Consider the following 9815-nt stretch of genomic DNA (forward strand, 5'->3'; position numbering starts at 1 on the left):
TTACTGTGAATTAACTAATGGAGACAGAGTTTAGATTTAATGGGCAATAAGATCATGAAGCTGTGAGGTGGCCATCAACTTGGATGTCTATCAAAGTCCAACTGTTCACCTTCTAAACTGCTTCTTTTTGTTTAATTGGTAGCCATTCTTTCGATTTTTGTATAATACTACCCGCACTTTTAAGGAGATTAAATTTAACTTAGATTAAATTTTGCTTAGAATCTGCCTCTTATTTTAGCAGGATAAATGCCTCACACTCCAACTGAGCATTAAATTTTTTAACTTTCTTTTCAAACTCCCAGGTAATAGCTATGAATTCTGGCATAAACCTCTGATTAAGACTGTGTAAATCATGCAGTGCTTTCCAGAATACTTTTAAGATTGGAATACCTAATAATAAAGTCATCTAAATTTATGTAACATTGATCATCCCCCAGAAACAAAAATGCTATAAAAACTGTGCACTCAATTATCTATTCCTGGCTAAAAGTAATAATAACACAGTCTGGATCTGTGGGTAAAGTCATTTGTGATAGGCCACAAAGGTTACTTTCTTAGATATTAAATCCTAAGCCTACCAGACTCTTAGGATATGCTTATACTGATATATTTCTTCTCATATTTTTGTCTTGTGCTTACTACTGCTTGTAGTTAGTCTTGGGCATGATTTGGGAGTGAAAATATTTGGAAGCCTTTCCATCCTCCAGCAGGTGGTTTACTTGTAGACCATGCTTGGGGATATGTGCCTAGAGACCTTATGAGAACAGCAGCCGTTCTTCTGTGCTGGTTGGCCTCAATTTTCAGAAACATTTCCTTGTTATATTTAATTTATGAGTGTATATGAGGTTTCTTATCTTCCAAAGACCACTTAGTATCAGTTGCAGTATACCTCACAGTGTCTGAGAGTATATTCACATCTCTAGGGCAGGAAAAAAGGAAGTGGGTTTCTTCTTTGCATGTTTCTTCTAGAAGGAGCAATGACTTGTGCGTGCTGAAGAGGCCTAAAACTTAGCCCTTGCCAAGGTGGTGTCCCAACTACTGATGCCCTAAATATGGCCAAAGTTCCTTACAACTTGTATTCCTCTCTGTCATTATTTGCTGACTTTGCAGCCACTGGAGCACACGAGCATGCGAGCATTATTGAGAAAGCAGAAATCATACCACGTACCAAATATGAACCAGACATGAAACATTTGTCATACACAACTTCTATGATGCTCAGGATTGCTGATGTGTTACAGGGTTCTATCTGAGGGCATGTAATAACAATAGAGATGACTAGGATGACCATAAGCTGCCTAGCTTGGACATAGTTGAGTCAGCAGCATTTACACTCTGGCCCTCATCTGTTAATGAGGCTTCTGGTCACTCCAGCAGCTGGAGGCTAAAGTATATAAATATTTTTGTAAAGTCCCTTTATCCATGAATGTGCACTGGGACTATTTAGAAAGGTGCCATAGGACTGGAAGTATGTGGTAAGTGGAACCCAAAGCTTTATATTTGTACTACATTCCGACTGATTTTCTTGAACTCTAATGAAATTGTTGGTTCTCTGTCTTACTATAATTAACAGTAAAAACAGAGGGTTCTTAGATTTTCTGTCAATCCTGGATTATTTTTATTTTTATTTTTTTTTAAGAAAAGTTTTTTCAGCCATTGTTATCAGAATATATATTGTTTTCCTAGATGTGTCTTTTGATTGCTCAGATTGATAGACTCAGAACCAACTACCACATGTTAACCTTCAGAAATAAATTGTAGATGTTTTCTTTGGATACTGTCTGTCTTCTGACAGATTTTGAGAACAGCAATTGTTGATCTTTGGGAAGAGATGCACCCTACTGAAGTAAATACATAATAATACATAATCTGTGTGCTGTTCCACAGAATCTTCATACCGATTAGGTGCAGTATCTTATGGGATGTTTTGTAAGCATGTGAAATATCACTGAGAAATTTTGGTATGAAACATGTTGTCATAGAGTCACCTAGATCTATCTGTGTCCATGACAGGAAAACAGCAGGCCCACAGACCCACCGGGCCAGAAGAGGAGGGGAAGGGGGGGGGGGGGGGGGGTTGTCAATGGCTTATGGGCCAGTTCAACCCAGTACTGTGACTAATGGGGCAGGGGACCCTTTTCCCCTTAATTTGGGAAAGGGGGAAGGGTAGGGAAATGGGAGATGGGCCTACAAACAGAACAGCAGAAACTACCTGAGGAGGAAAGTTAATTTACTGAATATGATGTCAGATGCAAGATAGCACAATGTAACACAATATATAATTGGAACTGAGGCTAAAAAAAACCAAGTAAAATGAGAGAGTGTCCGAAATCAAAGGCCTTACTCTGAATTGAAGGCAAAATGGCTGGAGAGCACAAGCACACACTGCCAGGCAGCAAGAGAGAGAGAGAGAGAGTCCCATGACTTACGGGTCTTATCTTCCCCTCTGAATGCAAAGTCCTCTGGGGTATGTAGTTCTTCTTCTCTTCTGAGAGCCAGGTATACGGAAAGTTGTCAGTCCAGGGAACTGGAGTATTAACTCTTTAATTCCCCAAGCTTTACATGATGTTATGATGTGGGATACCGACAGCAAAAATCATAACATCATGACGTGTTTTGTATGTTCTACTTCATAGAATCATAGAATGGCCTGAGTTGAAAAGGACCACAATGATCATCGAGTTTCAACCCCCCTGCTATGTGCAGGGTTGCCAACCACTAGACCAGGCTGCCCAGAGCCACATCCAGCCTACTTCACACAGAGTACAATGCTAATAGTCTTATAACTCAGTATAAAGGAACCTCACATACAGGAATTCTTATCAAACAATTTTCTATCTACCTTAAATGGCTTATCTTAAAACAAGAAGTGAGTACAGTAGGTTTAAGTGTCACACAGTCTAAGTACAATTTACAGTGTGAATGAACTTGCAGGACGTAGGCCTTTATGAAAGTCAATGTACTATTGTATTATTTTAATATATTTAATATATTTAATATATTTTACATCCAAGGGATGCTAGAAAAACTGTCCCTCATTTATGTGTTTCTTTGACTTTTAGTAAGTTTATTTTTTGTGAAGGAAGAATCCAATCCAAATTCAAATCCTGAATCCACATTCAAGAACGGGTACCAAAAATTGCCCACTGTTACAGAATCTTAAAAGGGAAAGGAGAATTAGATGAAGAAAAATATCACCGACAAATCTTGATAGATAGACTTGGTCTGAAACAATATTGTTATGCAACTTTATGCATAATGATACTTAACACTAACAATCAAATATCCTGCTGAAACACTGAAAGGAAGGATCTCTTTATGTTTATACATGCATTAAGAAGGAAATGAAAACAGTGTTGTATCACTGCATTTTAGAAGAGGAAATTCATTTCATATGTTCCATTCCTTTGTATTGGAATTTGTCCTCTGTTTTCATACGAGAAATACGTGGAGTCATCCTTTTTGGAAAATCAGTTGATTTCTACCAGCAGGACAGTGAGGTGAAAAAAAAAAAAAAGAGATATTAATGGCATATCAATTTGGGTGCCTTTTCATTATTTCTCACATTCAGATATGCAGAACAATTACTGTAAGTACACTAGGTATTTATTACAAGTTATATTTTTGCTTAAATTCCACAACAATTACTGTTATATTGAGGATTAAGGTTTCTGCTGGGATCTTGTGAACCTCCCACAAAGGATTAAACCTTTGCTTACCCGTAACTGACAAAGAGCAATCTCTGAAATACTCAGGTATGCTGAAGCTCATCTTTTACTTCAACTTAATGTATTACAAGTTAATATACTGTCTTAAATTAGGAATATTGCTTGATATCTTTCAAAAACTGAACATATCTTTGGTGAGGTGAGACAGATTTAGTTAACCTTCTCCTAATCTTTATCTTTGTCATGTATAATGTATGTTATAGTTTTGATATGTATAGTTTTGTTCTTCCATTACAGCCATATCATGGCTTCATGTGATTCTTGTCAGTGTGGAAAAAAATGTAGAAAGGGAACAGCACTAAGCCCAGCAAACATCCAGTGCCAACGGTAGAAGTGTTAATTACAGTTCATAAGTAACTCATGATATTTCTAAACTTTAGTTTTTTTTGTTGATCAATTAAATCCCTTTTAGCTATCACCAAATTTTAAACATCTTTTTAAACTTTGAACTGAAAACTCATACGTATGTGAATAGAAAAGAAGCTTAAAATGCCCCATCCCTAGAGGCATTCAAGGCCAGGTTGCATGGGGCCTTGTGTAGCTTGATCCAGTGGGTGGTAGCCCTGACCATACCAGAGAGTTGGAACTGGATGATCTTTAAGGTCCCCTCCAGCCTAAGCCAATCTATGATTCTGTGATTCTAAAAGACTCAGATATATGAGTCAAAATATATCTTAACATGTTTATGTTCGACCTACATTGTACCTTATCAATTCACTTTCGTTGTGAAATGGTATACAAAACTACAAGACTATTACAGAGGTACTTCCATCTAACACACTTGTAATTTGCCTATGCTTTCTTTTCCATAGATATAAGAAATTACAGACTATTAAGATTGTTAAGTTAGATTAACTTAACAATTAGCTCTCAGGTTTGTATTTTTGTAAAGGAACAAATGAACAAATGAAATCTGCTATTCTGCAGAACTGAGGATAAAATTCAAAAGATACTAAAACCAATCATTAAAAATACTTCTCTGTATCTTCCTGCAGAGTTCCTGCAGCTCTTTCCTCTTTTAAATATTTTTTTAATAATTAAAAAAAAGGGGGGGAGGGAGGAAATTTATTGCTAAAGAAACTTAATCCCATATATTTAGGAAGCATCATTAGTTCAAGTTTTATTACAAGGTTTTTGTGAAGCAGGAAGATTTAGTGTAGTGGTTTGCTATAAAAACATGGAGAATTTGCTGAATCACTTGATAATGAATGAGGCAACAACCTTGATATGGGAAAATCAAAGCAATTTCAACAGAACTTTAAAAATGATTTTTTGAAGGCAAAACCAAAACATAAAGGTCTTTTTTTTTTTTCCTGTATTTAATACCTAATGAATGCTGTAGGCAGTCTTTTAGTTCTTTAAACAAGAGAATTTACACTGAAAAAAAAAAAAAAACCAAAAACAAAAAACCCAAAACAAATTACTTAAGTATAATTTATTCTCAGATAAGATTGAAGTTCTTTGGATAACATAGCAATCAAATTGTAGATTTCATTCATATACCATGGATTAGATTCATACAACTGATTTTCTTGAGATTATCTCAACAGCAACTCATTTTATACGTCACATTCGTAAAGCATCAGTCGTCTCTGGTAGGATCCTACACATTGTAATGAAAGATCAGGATGATTTGAGAGAGGAAGGATAGAGCACCAAATCTTTGGAACTGGGAGACCAGCTGTAACAATGGACTTAACTATAGTCTCTGCTATTATATATCAGTGGAAAGAATTAAGGTAGGTAACTGACAATTTTTTCCATAACAAACATAAAAAGTTTATTGATATATAAATGTAAAGTACTCAAACGTTGGAATTGCTAGAATTATGTTGCCCACCTACCCCTTATTCCCTCTTTCTCCAGCACACGTTTTGAGCCTGGCTTTAATTAACTAATCACATACGCTTTTTGTTCCTCCCAGGACTCTTGTCTCCTGCTGTGCACAATATTTAGGTAATGCTCACTGAATGAGTAACTATTCACCATTTCGCTTCTTTGTTATTGTTCAGCGTATGGTCCCACGCCGCATTTTTAAGTTCTGCTCTGAAGACAGAATTTTTAATTTCCTCCTGGGCTTTTCTGTAGTGCTCATCACTATAGTGGCTGAGTGCTTTACAAATCTTAATGAATTTATCTTCAGAGCACTTCTGTGAGCTGAAGAGGAATTATTATTCTAATTTGACAGAGAGAGAACTGAGACAGAATAAATTAGAAAATATCTACTTTTTTTGATAGTCAATTTGAGGCCCTTAGGTGCTGATTTTTCAGATAGTTTAGTACTGTGTGATACCGTGTACATTTTCTGACTGCTGACTGTGTTGCGCATGTCAGTATTTAACGTTTTCAAATCACAACAAGGGCCTGGAGCTGCCAGTAAGGGGAGCACAGAGCTAGTGACCACTTGCTCTAACTACCGTTTAAGTGATTTGATCTATACCTAGTATTACACAGATAGGTGACAGAGAGAGAAGAATAGCTATTCAGAATACCATTTGATTCCACTACGTATTCATACCACTGCTTCTTTTCATGTAGTTTCTATTGTGTCCACTACTGCATGTCTTCTAACTTCTGCAAAAGTAATGTAGCAATTATCCAGCATCTTACTCTGTATAATTCTGATTTGTCCCCTGAGCAAGACTATCCAGAGGGCACAGTATAAGGAAACAATCCTATTTTATTTTTTTTAAAGCAAAACAAACAAACAAACAAACAAAATATTATAAAACAAAGACAGAAGAGAGATGTGTCTAGTACCCAGTAATGCTTTAAACTATGTTTTCTATGTTTTTGCATGTGATCTCTTAAAAATCAAGAAAAAAACAACCCAAAGCTCTGAACTGTGCTTCTTCATACAGATACTCACCTGGCTCATGCCAAATCTTTAGGTGGCTCAGATCTGAACTGGAGGAACAGAGTCTTTAAAACTGTCTGACAATGAGGAAAACTTGCGAGGGATTTGCTGTCAGCCCACAGATTCCAAGATTCGGAAAGTATTAGTTTTACTTCTAAACAAGATTGTGCTACTGTGAGCTCCTCTTTTGCAAAGTTGGATTTCAGTTGTTATCCCTGTTGTCTATAAGAGATGTAGTTTTGTAGCTTTGTTCCCTCTTCTTCTAGCTTCCAGGACATGAGCAACTTTCTGCCTGTTGACAAATCTCACTATCTTGTTCAATCAGTTCTCTTGTCTAGGAGCCCTAACCATACCTCAGGCTTTGCAGAAATACCTCATTTTAAGAGATGGCATACAAAATATCTATCTGTGCCATATTGTCTCCGGGTTGCCTTCTAAGTGATTTCTATGTGCTCAGTAATCCATTTGTTGTACTTCTATTAGATACACTATAATTCAAAATAAAATTGTTCCTGCACTGTTTAACTTGAACCTTATTTTTTTTCTACTATAAAGAAGTTAAAAAAAAAAGAGAGAGAGAGAGAGAAACAAGATCATTAATGGAAAAAAAAAAAAATGTGGCTGTGGCACACTTTCCTGTATGGACTCAATAAATCACCTAAATTCACTGTGATTTTCTTCCCCACGGACAAAATGGGGGTATTCCCATTCTTTAATCCAGAGTTTTCATTGTCTAACATGTATACTGTTAACATTATTACTGTGCTTAGTTCCTCTATTTTCACAAGGTCAGATGATGAAGTTGTATGGTTTTCTGCACCTTGGGAGCAGCTTTGTAATGGGATCCTGACCTCAGTTAGGACCTTTGAATACTATTATTGTTCCAGTAAATAACATCAGAGACATCAGAGTGACAGCAATATGTAGAAATTATATAGCACATAATATATATATATATATATATATATACACGTATGTATATATGTGTGTATATATATATGTGTGTATATATATGTATATGTATATATGTATATATATGTATACATATGTTATGTATACATATAGATAGATAGATAGATAGGTGTATATATATGTATATGTACATATGTGTATACATATACATATATATACAGATGTATATATACATATGCATATACGTATACATATATATACACCTATCTATCTATATATATATATGTATATATATATATACACATATCTATCTACATATACATATACATATACACACATATCTATCTATCTATCTATATATATAGGGCTGTATAGAAGATTTACCTATAGAAAAATTGCCTTTCATTCCTGCCAGGAAGATATGCAATGATTCAGCTCAAAATCTGTTTGATAAGTAAGTCATGATATAAATGGATTGCAGAATTTGTACCAGATGATCTTCTGAGGTCCCTTCCAACCTTGACTGTTCTACAATTAATTGATTTAAGAATCACAAGCTTACAGAATGTCCAGAGTTGGAAGGGACCCCCACGGATCACTGACTCCAACAGCAGGATCACACGGGACCACCCAAAATTCAAACCTTGAGAGCACTGTCCAAATGCTTCTGAATTTCCCTGGGCATGCCGTTCCATGCCCACCGCTCTCTGGTGAAGAACCTTTCCCTGACCCGCAGCTGCCCCTTCCCTGACACAGCTCCATGCCGTTCCCTCGGGCCCTGTCAGTTCCACAGAGAGCAGAGCTCAGCGCTGTCCCTCCGCTCCCTGTGAGGAGTTGCATGCTGCCATGAGGCCTCCCCTCAGCTACTCTGCTCTGGGCTGAACGCACCCAGAAACCTCAGCTGCTCCTCACACATCTTGGCCTCTAGAACCTTCACCACCTTCACAGACCTCCTTTGGACACTCTCAGATAATTTTATGTCTTTCTTACATTGTGACAGTGTCATTCAAAATCCAGGAAGAAAACTAACTCCAGTGCAGTGTCAGAAAGAGGCATTCCTTTATTCCTCACAATATGTACCAGGTGACTTGACAAAGCAAGCTCACTCTTTCAGAGTTCAGGTTCTACATTTAAACAGTTCAGACATGCATATGCAATACACTGGCATACATATTCATTCTATGTCAAGGACTCACTAACATATGCTAATGTGCCTGTGGGCATGCTCAGTGGTATCGAGGATAGTCGAGTACCCACCTACTTCTTCCTCATTTTCCACCATCACCTTCATCAATGAGACCTTCTGACTAACTTTCAGCTGCTTTTCCCCCATTTGGAAAATTTCCATTACTTATTAGGCCGTAGTGAGCAACTTTTTAAAACAATATATGTGGAACTCAAGGAAGATATCCTTGCACCTGCTGGTTGCAAAATATAAAAGTGTTCTATTGCAACTCATGTGTTTCTTGTGAGACAAAACCATTGAGAGAAAAGATAAAAGTACTCTATTATGTCCCTAGTGCAAAATTATTGAGGAAAACAAGACTATTCACCCACTGAAGGTGATACAGAAAGATTTAGAACTATCACACATGGATTCCTTTTGCTAAACTAATATATTGGTTCTTAAACTAGTGTACTAAAGCACTGGTTCCTGTTGCTAAACAAACCAACCTTTATCAACATATACACGGCACCCAGTGCTGGAGGTGAGGCTACACAGCGCAGAGCAGAGCAGACAACTCCTCCCCTCTCCTGGTGGCAGTGCTGGGCCTGGTGCACCCCAGGGTACGGTTGGCCCTTTGGGCTGTCAGGGTACAATGCTGGCTCATGTTCAACTTGCTGCCAGCCAGAGCACCCAAACCCCTTTCCATGGGGCTGCTTTCCTGCTTCTCACCCCTCAGTCTGTAGCCAGGGCTGCCATGTCCCAGGTGCAGAATCTGGCACTTGATCTTATTTAACTTCGTGATTACTCTGCCTCTAATTTGTCAAGGTCTTTGCAAGGCCTTTCTGCCCTCGAGGGTCTGAACTGTTCCTCCCAGTTTTGTGTCATTCACAAACTTAATCTAAAATACATTCTAGTCCCACATCCACTTCAGTTACAAAAATAAGGATTTACTGCATTCATTTTAGAAGCAGAATATTATCTTTATTTCAGAAGCAAAACATATCTGATATTAACCCTTCCTTTGTCAGCAGCAGACATGAAAAAATATGACTGAGAACACGAAAATTAAAAGTTTGTTCAGAGAAAACAGATCATTTAGGAATAAAATCGAGGGAGAAAAAAAAAGAAAAAAAGGAATGGAAAATACAGA

Source organism: Gallus gallus, chromosome Z (assembly GCF_016699485.2).
Source record: "Gallus gallus isolate bGalGal1 chromosome Z, bGalGal1.mat.broiler.GRCg7b, whole genome shotgun sequence".
Lineage (NCBI taxonomy): Eukaryota > Metazoa > Chordata > Aves > Galliformes > Phasianidae > Gallus > Gallus gallus.